The sequence below is a fragment of the Papaver somniferum genome, chromosome 10 (assembly GCF_003573695.1).
Source record: "Papaver somniferum cultivar HN1 chromosome 10, ASM357369v1, whole genome shotgun sequence".
Lineage (NCBI taxonomy): Eukaryota > Viridiplantae > Streptophyta > Magnoliopsida > Ranunculales > Papaveraceae > Papaver > Papaver somniferum.
In genome coordinates this window covers 63,609,555-63,621,812 of record NC_039367.1, presented here as the reverse complement: position 1 = coordinate 63,621,812, position 12,258 = coordinate 63,609,555, and positions in this window count along the sequence as shown.

Genomic DNA, 12,258 nt, shown 5'->3' with positions numbered 1-12,258 from the left:
AGTTTCCAACAAATAAATTTTTTCCAACTAAACTCGTCAAGAATAATGATAAACGTAGCTAAAGCAAAAAGCTTCCAACATATATTTCGAGAAATATATAAACGAGTTAAACTCGGCTCGAAATATCAAATGTGTATAATGTAAAAGTCTATATAGCTATATGACTTAGTCTCATTAGGAGATAGAATAGAATAGACTTCTGAGTGATAGATAAGTTTTAGTCTCCACGTACATTTTGTTGATGAAGTTCCTCCAAGCTCTCCTCAGTAGATCTTCGTCTTCAATCAATGAACGCGGTGAAGTCTAACGCTCAACTACACATTTTATTCTAATCTGAGACATAGCTATAAGTAGACTAGAAATCAAGTCTTATAGTTTTGATCACCTAAACTTGACAAACAAGCTTGAGATAGCAACACTTGCGATTTCGACCCAGCAATGCTCTAACAATCTCCCCCTTTGTCAATTTTAGTGAAAAATATATCAATACATATGTATCACAAAATCAATAAAATTTGTAGCTTCTCATACAACATGCTTGATTTCCTTGGTTCTTCAACATTCCTTGAATTCTTCGTCACTTCAAGTACTCCAGCGATTCTGAACGTGTTCAACTCAGCCTTATTGTTGTTGAAGATTCGTAGCTATAACAATAAGAAAACAGTTGTTCTCAATAATTGTTATACAATGTCGTAGTATTTTTACACAGCATCAAAGTTCAATTGTATCACAACTTTGACAATAATACTATGGTGATATGTATCACTCCTCCTTAGTCAATATTTCATCTCATAATGAATACCACTCTCCCTTACATAATGATCCGTAAACCATATGTATGTAGTGTGAACTAAAAAATAATTCTCCCCTTTTTGTCAATATAAATTAGCAAAGGTAACTAGCGGGATCATAATGAAATTCTCAAAGAGATTATTCATGACTAAAAGAGAACATATCGACTTGGTTTCGATGATTTCACATAGTCCAAACTTAGTGTATTCAGTTCTTAACCAAGATTATTGAGGATCTACGAACATTTATTGCTTGAATCATATTTCGAGAGATTTATCAAGACAAGCTCGACTCGAAATTTTTTTCTTTCCAATATTGAATCTACTAAAACCATATGACATTGTCTCATAGTATAAAATGGTAAATGTTGTGAGTAAATAAGATAGTTCACTATTCACATACATCTTTATTTTTGAAGCTTTCCAAATGTCTTCTTTTGATCTCCAGTCTTCAATCTTCAAGGGTTATTCAGTGAAGTTGTTTATTTTTTAGAGAACTTCTTAATCCCTGACACTTCTGTGTCCTAGTTGCTTGATAGAGTCATCCTCTATTAACTCTTTTGAGAAATAAAGTTAGGTTTAAGTCTCGAAAACTTCACTTAGATATTCGTGAAGCTATGTCCGACTATCTTTACATGATAGATCGTTTGTCCTGATCTCGTTCTCATTGATCGTTGAGGTTTTCGTCAATCTCCGATCATGAACGAGATAGATAAAAATCGCAAAGTTCCATTCGTCTCAGACTTTGTGATTCCTCAAAATATATATCTAAACTCTTCTTCATCGATTTGTTTATATTGTTCTCAAGAGGTGGTTAGTAATCCATGCTTTTGAGGTAACTGAGTGTAATTGTTTCGGATTCGAGCGATTTGCTAGACTTTGTCTATTGCAAAATAGATTTGCAAACCTAGATTGGAAGATCAAAAGGGAAATCAAATAGGATTATTTGTTCGAGGAAGATTGATATCATAACTATACACTTAGGTTGAAGCAACTCTTAGTCTATAAAGGACGTCAACTAAAGAAATCAATTGAGTAGAGCCTTGCGAGGTTTAAGAGACATAAGGAACACGACTGCAGCTGAACTGAAGGGTTAATTCAGTTTCAACTACGTTCCGGTCCAAAGTCTAATAATAGGCCAGTGTTTGTAGCGGCTTAATAAAGTTTTGGTGTTCAAAGCTGGATGTGGAGCCGAGTTTTTCTGCAGGTACAGTTTTTCTCGTTATCAAGACTTCGGGTGTTGTATTTTTATTTATTTTTCGTGTTAGAGCATAGCTCGGTTGAACCCACCAAGCGTTGGTATGTCAAATTTGGTTGTCATATTTAAGTGAATCAAAACTCATTTAAAGAGTCGCTTGATTATGTACTAGAGTCAACTTCGTATAGGTTAGCTTGAAAGTATTAGGAAATGAGACATTACAAGTATTGCGAAGACTTGAAGAAGTGAAGAAGTAAGAAGCTACAACGACAACATCATCCTTCCACTTGAGGTTAGTGATATTTGACTTGAATTTTTTCATTCCCTAACGTATCTTTCAAGTCGTGCATACTGAAAACAAAACTGTGAAGCATGAACACTCTAGATAGACATAGTATTAAGGAATACAATACGAGGTTTATTGCTTAACCATTAAACTTTGTAGATAAGACATCGACATAATCGTTTAAATGTTATTGTGATTATGTATGGGTATGAGGTGAGGATTTCATCCTAGGAAACAATGTTTTACATGTGTTTTAAGGAAGTAAATTCATGAACTTGATTTGTGAATCGAAAAGGAAATCGCCAGGCATTATTGGTATTGTTATTCATTGCACATCTTATGAACAACCAATATGTGTGATTAGTATAACCGCTCATGACTTGTTTGTGTTCTTGGTAAAACTATTTATAAAGGCTTGACTTTTGTATTGGTATGACTTTTATTAGTGAAACCGATCTTAAGTAATCACCTGAGATGATATGATCGATTTTGTGTTATTGGTAAGACCGAATCTGGGTAAAGGGGAACCGATCCTAGTAAGAGGTGCAACCTATCAGAAAGGGGAATCGATCCTTGTATGAGGTGCAACATTTTTTAGTAGAAAGGGGAAACGATCCTATGGACATGTGCAACACGTTTTTAGGCAAAGGGGAACCGATCCTATGGACATGTGCAACACATTCAAGTTAGAAACCATATATATGCGGGGAACCGATCCTAGTACCTAGTCAACCGAATTTTGGAAAGCTAGTGTAACTATGCACAATACTCACATGGAGGTAGAACCGAAACTTGTTTTGGTAGAACCGTTAAACCCATGATTGGTGATTGAGTGTTCTTGATCAATCACATAGTTCTTGAAAGTCAGATGAACCAATTCTAAACTTGTTTGGAAGTGTGGCAAATCGGTTTCAAGATTGTAAGTATGAAAGAGGACTTACAAAGTAAGGATGTCGACATACTTTGAACATGTGCAGTAACGCTTATCTTTAATTGTTCGAAGTTATTCCTTAATAGCTAAAGGAAGAAAATCCCAGGATCGAAACATAAATAAGTTAAGAATCTTTTATTTAAGGTTTTTAATTTTATTTTAGGAAAATGAGAATTAGTAATGTGCATTTACTAGTTGGAGATTTTTCAAAGAGATTTTCGTTCAATATTTTGGACAGAGCATTTCCAGGAATTATGAAAGCCGAATTTGAAATATATTACATATCTTGAGAATATTTTCGGTTTTGGAAATTCCTTGGAGTCCAAACTTCCTTGTCTACAAATACTTGAAGTTTTCATTTCGAGCAAACTAATCCTTCGTGACAGCAAACTTCCTCGGTTGTGTTGTTACTGGTGAAGTCGCCTATTTGGAGAGGAGAGTAACCTAATTAGGCGAAATCTCTTACGACCGCTCAGTTTAAAGTCTTCTTTGGGATTTAGAAGCTCTATTAGTACCGTTGGTGGGAAACTAGATAATTGCGGTTTATCTTTTGTTTTCGATTGATTTGATTGACTAATGGTGGTTGAACTTTGATTGCACCTAGTTTTTTTATGCTTGAGAATCTTCTCTTCTGATATAAGATTCACTCAAACTAGATCGAAGTTTCAACGGGGATCTTTAGACTGTTTGTAGATCTAAAGACGTCTTGTGATAATTCATTGTTAACAGACTTCGTTCTGTGCATGATTGATCACAAGAGATTCAAGTTGTTGTATGCAGGCGTTTATTGAAGATCTAAGAAGATTTGAAGACAAATAAGACATTGAAGATTTCTGATTTGGGGTTCATAATCTTTGGTGTGCACAATAATTGTTTCGGTATAGAGGATCCAACTATAATCGGTTTATCCTTGTGGTAGATTATATTGATTAGTTGTGTAGATCGGCATCAATACAATTCTTTGTGATTAAAAGTATTGATTGAAAAATCTTAACAATTACTTCGGTAGTTGATCATAAGATAGATCTAAGAACCTGACGAAGAAGTTTATTGAGATAAACAGAAGATCCTTTGTCGAACTCACATCACTTGGTTGAAGAGAGTTGCTACCAAATAGATTTGTTGTTCCTTTATTGTTTGGAATACGAACCAAAGGAATTGTTCCAAGTACGTGACTTATTCATAAGTTGGAGGCGTCGGAATACAGACGAAACTAGGTGAACTATATGTTTAGTTGTTTGGTCTCAACTATACGAAGTTGGTTTGATTTTGTATAGCGGCTTAATCCTGAGAGTATTCTATTTTGTACAAGGTCCCGGGGTTTTTCTGCATTTGCGGTTTCCTCGTTACCAAAATCTTGTTGTGTCATTTACTTTTATTTTCCGCAATTATAATTGTTTGTTATTATAATTTAAAGTAAATTATACAAACGTTAATTCTTATTTACTTGATAGTAATCCCATTGTGTTTGGTTAAGTCGGAACCTCTTATCAAGTAAACATACTTCGTTGTTGTATTGTCTCGATCTCGTATCCATAGACGATGACACGAAGTGTGAACCGATTAGTTGTATTGTCTCGACTCGGTCCATAGACAATCACTTTCGGAGAAAGGACTTATAGGTGGAAAAGTTTTAGCTTGAGGTATATTTGGGTACCCTCGCCTTTTCAATTGGTATCAGAGCAGGCAAACACGAAAAGATCTAACAATCTGTGTTTGGTGGGATCCATCCTATAAGAAATTGAATCTAATGGTCGATTCAGTTAACATAATGGCAGGATTTGACTACTTTAAAAGATCGTGGTGGGAAACACGTATGAAGTATGTAAGACTCTTATTCCTAAACCTGTTAGGAATTATGCTTATGTATGTCTTGAGTGACTTGCATAATACTTTGGATCCTATAGAGTTGTATATCATTGTGTTTGTTACTAATGATACGATTCTATATGAGACAGATTGTATCTCAAAAATGCATAAGATTCCTCTCATAATTTTTCATTATATGAACCATGACTATTAAGTTCTAGAAAAATATGGAATCTTAAATATATTTTGGATAAATTACCAAAGTATATATATGTACATTTTCAGAGCAAAGGCTGTCAATGTATTGTCGTCTAGGAGGCGATTTTGGAAAATATGTATTCCTACAAGGAATGATTTTTCAGTTAATAATTCTATTAACAATGGATTGCTTCATGCACCTCACAACTGTATTAATGAAGCAAGTGATCTTTTGAAATATTACAGGGTTTATGATTCTGATGGTACCTTTAACAAGTATCATATCTTGTTCAAATTTATCTCTGAATATGTTAGAGCATTGCTCGGTCGAACTCGCATGCGTTTCTATCTCAAGCATGTTTGTCAATGTTAGTGATCAAAACTATAAGTCTTGATTTCTAGCCTACATAGCTAAAGGTCTCGGACTAGGATAGAAAGTGTAATTGAGCTCAAGAACTCCATGGCAATCATCATACAAAACGAAGGACTACTCAAGGAATTGGTGGATCTTCATCGACTAAAAGGTATGTGGAGACTTGAACTTATCTGTCACACAAAAGTCTATCTATTCTATCTCCTACTCTTGAGACAAAAGTCGTTTTGATATATAGACTTTCATTATGCACATTTGCTATTTCGAGCCGAGTTTATCTCGCCTATCTATTTCTCGAAATATGTGTTGGTAAGCTTTCGCTTTATCCGAATTCATCTTTACCTGGTGACGAAAGTCATGTTATGTTTCAATCACTTTGAAAATTGCTCTGACGAAAAATGTTCTGTGAATAACGGCTATATCCTTCCTCTGAGAATGTTTCAATGATTGAAATGAGAGTTTAGATTACATAAACATTGGTAGGATATAAGCATTGTTGTGGAAACATATATATGTATAAGTCCTTATTCCTTGAACCAAAGTTTGCGAACTTTGTTGATCAAGAGAAATGGAAGTGGCGTGAGCCAAGTCCGCGAACTAAATCCGCGAACTGGCGGAAGTTCTCGACCCGAGAATTTCTGCTGGAGTTTGTGAACTCCTTCAATGAGCTTAAGTCCCCGAACCCAGTCCGCGAACTTGAGAAGGTTATATCTAAAACCGGTTGTTCTTAAACTCATGTTTATTTAAACTAAGGAATGTTTTTGCAAACCGTGGCTATAAAGTTCATGAAACGGTTCGAGTGAATCAAACCGTTTTTGCTTCGATTGTGTCTTGTGTAGTTACATAAGATCTAAGCAATTGAACAACTCTGTAACTAGTTCATTTGAGTCATTTGAACTAGTTATGGTGAAGAATAATATGGTTGATATGAAAGTAATCATATGGCTAACCATTTGGTTAACTATTGTTGAACCAACAAATGTTAATGTTTGGGAACGGTTCGTAAACCCAAAATTGGACATTTCATTTGTGTATAACAAGATAAGTTTTCGATCCAACGGTTGAGAAATATTAGCTTGAATCTAATCAGGTTTTCATCTAACAGTGAATATTGAATGCTTTGTTACCAAGCTAACATTGATTGCAAACCCTGATTTGAAAACTATATAAGGGAGAACTCTAGCAACTGGAAACATAATCCCCACACCTTACGTGTGATACTAATTGCATAACTAGAGTCGATTCTCCTTTAACCTTTTGTTTCTTCTTCTAAACCAGGTTAACGACTTAAAGAATTCATTAGGATTGTGAAGCCAGACCGATACTACTTTTCTTGTAGTTGTGTAATCTGATCTTGCATCTTCTATCGTTACGAGTACGATTATAATAATTGGCTCGAGATTTATATATCTGATAGGCAAGATAGAAAAGTAATCACAAAAACTTCTCTCATCGTTTGTGATTCCACAATATCTTTTTTCGCTGCGTCGATTAAGATTATTGTGAGGTGATCAATAATACTAGGCTGTTCTTCGGGAATATAAGACCGGTTTATTGATTGGTTCTTGTTTACCTTGATTTATCAAAAGACGGAACAAAACTCGTAGGTATATTCATGGGAGACGGATTTATCTATTACCGTAGACTTTTCTGTGTGATACAGATTTGTTTATTAAAGTCTTCGACTTTGGGTCGTAACAACTCTTAGTTGTGGGTGAGATCATCTAAGGGAATCAAGTGTGTAGCATCTTGCTGGGATCAGAGGCATAGGAGCATAGATGTACCTTGGATCAGTGTGAGATTGATTGGGGTTCAACTACAGTCCAGCCCGAAGTTAATTTGGAGTAGGCTAGTGTCTGTAGCGGCTTAATACAGTGTGTGTTCAATCTGGACTAGGTCCCGAGGTTTTTCTGCATTTGCGGTTTCTTCATTAACAAAATTCTGGTGTCTGTGTTATTTCTTTTCCGCATATATTTGTTTATATAATTGAAATATCACAGGTTGTGCGTTGTTCATTCAATTAGAATATCCGACCTTTTGGTTGTTGATTTAAATTGATTGACACTTGGATATTGGTCTTTGGTACCATCCGAGTTATCTCTCTAATATTTGATAAAGACTCGCAGATTTCTATTTGCTTGAGTATATATCAAATCGAGAGATTGAGATATAAACTCTTTGATATACTTTTTTATCTAGATTGAGTCTGACTGTCTAGTTGATTCTCTAGAAAGTATGTTGGAGTTTGTCCATACAGATTGCTAATCGAATTGTTGGGTGTGGTTGTTAGACCCCCGCTTTTTCAATTGGTATCAGAGCAGGCAAACACTTTAAACCTAATAATTTTGTGTTTGTTCGTTCCTTATAAATTGTCCCATGGGAAATTTCTTTGGAAAACTTTCTCTTGGCATCTGTAACGCTCGCCAAAAGTCCTTAAAGATTTCTCAAGGATTATTATTGTTAAAACCTCTGGGTTTACATGATAATCTCATATCATCTAAAAAGGAAATTTAGATGATGAGTTCCAATCTAAAGGAAAAAATAAAAAGAAGGAAAGATTGAGGAAACGTTCATCACGCTCAAGGATATGGACTCTCACTAGATTAACTCTTGATCTGTTTGAGGAATACTATCATAATGGATCAATTGATAAAGATCTATTTAGAGCGTTTGAAGGCGTTTTTAATCTCTTAGAAAAACTTAATTCTGTTAAGTCTAAGAATCCTTCCGAAAAAGGTTTTGTACATGATAAACCATCGAATAATATTGTACAACCTAGAGTTCGAAAAAAATTTCCTTCTAGCCAGATTAAACAAAGGATAGAAATCCCTGACTTCCCAGATTATCATCATTACGTTGATTATGTCACGGGGACTGTTCACACATATCAACCAGAAATGTTGCATGAGAATTCCTCTGCACATTATGCCTCTTGGTAACAAGCCTGACACCACCCCATTTGTATATATCTTGAAATGGGGCAAGAAATATTTGAGTTGTGTACAGTTTTTCTATTCTCTTTTAGAATACCAAATAAAGCTTTCTACTGCATTCATCGTCTCTCTTAAAAGTGTGTTGTCACGGGATGCATAGCCTTTGATGTGCAAATGGCTAAGAAAATCCCAATTTCCTTGTGTGGGTCACGGTTCACAAACGGGTCCAAGCCCATCTTTGGTATTTTAAAGAAGAAGTTCGCGCGCCCTCTTCCTCATCACCCGTCCGCGTACGTGAACCTCTAGGGTTTTGTGTGTTTTTCTCCATTGAAGCCATCTTGGAGAAATTGAAAGAAAGGGTGTTCAAGTTTCACTCCAAGTAAGTAAATTCCTCTTGTACCTTTCAATTTCTTAGATCTCATGATGAATTCTAAGGGCTCAAAAAGGAGCTCCAAAAACTCAAATACCTCTAGCATGGATATTCCTTGTGACCAAAACTCTCTTAGGATTAGGTTTGTGGATGATTCTTGTGCTAGAATTTTTGAAAAAATTTCATCTAAAGGTTTTATCCTAGAAAAGAAATTGGATTTCTCTAGTGGGCATGAAGAGGATTTAGCTTGCTTCAAAAAACTCAAGCTTGGAAATATATTTGATGGTAGTGGTCAAGGTTTTGATTCTCTCAAAAGAATTTTCTATGCCAACATTCATGATGTTGATATTAATAAGATAGAATTCAAATCCATGATAAATAGAGAAAGGTTTCTTGTTGATAGAGAATTAATTTCAAAGATTACCAACATTCCGTTGGGAAACGTGCGTCTTCCTAGACCAAGTGAAGAACGTCCATCATGTGATGAAATCTCTCTTGGGCTTTGTGGCAATAAGGTAATTTGGAATCAAGGGAAGTTTCCTACTAATGATCTTAGTATCCCGTTGTTGGCATTTGGGAAACTTGGTATCCCCAATCTTTGTCCCTCCACAATTGAGAATTCTTAGTGGAAACATGAGTTTGCGGAATTAGTTTATTTCCTTGAATCGGGTATTCAAAGTCTCGATATTTGTGGTTTTATCATTTATCAAATGATTTCGATGACTTCACCCATCAAGATGTTAGGATATCCTTGATTGATTGGACAAATTTTCCATGATCGTGGTCTTGTTTCGATTGGCAACTCTCTCGGGGTTCCCAAACTGGTTCGTCCGTGTACCTTTAGACGCATAAGGGAAAATGTGTGCAAAAGACAAATAGATGCTTCACTTAACGATTGTGACCCTACCACTTTGAGTCTTCTTCAAAAAATTCATAAGAGTATGTGTAAGGTCGATTCAAGAGTGAAGTGTGTCCAAGAACAATTGTCTTTGGTTGCAACGAAGTTTCCCGATCTCAAAGAAGAATTGAACACAATCAAGCATCTTGGAGTATCTCCGATGAGGATGAAGATGAGTAATTTGTGTTCTATTTGCCTAGTAAATCTTCTATTTTTCTTGTTTTTATTAGAAGAGTAACTAGAGTTTGGAATAGCCATTATTGTGATTACACATAGCTATGTCCAACGTTTTCATCTTCATGTTTTTAGATTTATTGGTTTAAATTCTAAACTTGTTTGGAAGATGATTTTTACAGTATTAATTTTTATGGTTTTATATATTGCAATATTGTTATGGGATTTGTGTGTTTACGTCCGTGAACTTGACCGTCCCATATCTTGTCAAAAGTAAAGTCTTTCGTAAGTCGATATGCATGTATTGATAAAAGAATGAATGGACTTTTGAAAAATACAAAAGTTAAGCCTATATTGTCAATTATTGATGGAAGACAGGTTAAAATCTTTTGTTTGCAAGGATTATGTCTATTGTATGTCATTGTGCACATAGTGATGGAAAATAGAATGAATCCTTGTGTATTCCGCAGTAATTGATTTTCCCCGATCCATATTTTATGTATTACTGTGAGGCTCCGTAAAGTGTCTTATGTTGAGCATTAAACAACAAAGTTGATTATTTTTTATTAGATATTTTGTTGTTCCGTAAGGTAATTTATGTCGAGCATTTTCAACTAAGTTAATCATCTTGTTTGGTTATTTAGTTGTTGCTCCGTAAGTTTTTCTTATGTCGAGCATGACCAATTAAATTGATTAATTTTGCGATTAATTTGGTTGTGTATTTCAATTAGATTAATTATGGGTTCTTTTGTGATTAATCTAATTGTATCTTTTAAGTCTCCATAAGTTCACTTATGTTTGAGCATTTGTCGATTAAATTAATCATGGGTTATCTTGTGGTTAATTTAATTGAAATTTTTGGATTCAAATTCATACTTGTATGTGATTCGTTATGCCCAAAGAAATCCTTCTTTTCTTTCGAAATTAAGGTCGCTCTTGTTGTTCTTTCGGGAATGACATTTAATGGGGGAGGGTTCTTTTGAACTTGCGCTTAATTGCCATATCTTTGTGGGGAGTGCGGCCGTGGAATATTATAGGGGTTATCTTGTATCTTTATAAACTCCTTGATGAATGCATTTAGCTTCGGCTTTATGATTACATCTAAAGAACAAGTTGATATTTTTGCTTTCTTTTGGTCAAGAAATGTCTCTTTCGGAAATTTCATTAGGATCCCGTTCTTGTACCTTTGCCAATTTTATTGACAAAAATGGGGAGAATTAATATGTGGTTCACACTACAAATACATATGGTTTTCGGATCATTATGTAAGGGGGAGTGGTTTCCATGTGAGATGGAGTAGTAACTAAGGGGGAGTGATACATATCACCATAGTATTGTTATTGAAGTTGTGATACAATTGAACTTTGACGTTGTGTAATGATACTATGACATTGTATAACAATGATTGAGAACTATTGTTTTCTTGTTGTTATAGCTACGGATTTTCAACAACGATGATGCTAAACTTACAACCTTTGGGATCATTGGAGTACTTGGAAGTGATGAAGATTTCGAGTAATGTTGAAGATTAGGCATGTGGAATAGGATCTACAAAAGTTAATTTATTTATATATTTATATTCCATATGTATTCATAGTTTTTCCACTAAAATTGACAAAGGGGGAGATTGTTAGAGCATTGCTCGGTCGAACTCGCATCCGTTGCTATCTCAAGCATGTTTGTCAATGTTAATGATCAAAACTATAAGTCTTGATTTCTAGCCTACATAGCTAAAGGTCTCGGACTAGGATAGAAAGTGTAGTTGAGCTCAAGAACTCCATGGCAATCATCATACAAGACGAAGGACAACTCAAGGAACTGGTGGATATTCATCGACTAAAAGGTATGTGGAGACTTGAACTTATCTGTCACTCAAAAGTCTATCTATTCTATCTCCTACTCTTGAGACAAAAGTCGTTTTGATATATAGACTTTCATTATGCACATTTGCTATTTCGAGCCGAGTTTATCTCGCCTATCTATTTCTCGAAATATGTGTTGTTAAGCTTTCACTTTAGCCGAATTCATCTTTACCTAGTGACGAAAGTCATGTTATGTTTCAATCACTTTGAAAATTGCTCTGACGAAAAATGGTATGTGAATAACGGATATATCCATCCTTTGAGAATGTTTCAATGATTGAAATGAGAGTTTAGATTACATAACCATTGGTAGGATATAAGCATTGTTGTGGAAACACATATATGTATAATTCCTTATTCCTTGAACCAAAGTTTGCGAAATTTGTTGATCAAGAGAAATGGAAGTGACATGAGCCAAGTCCGCGAACTGGCGGA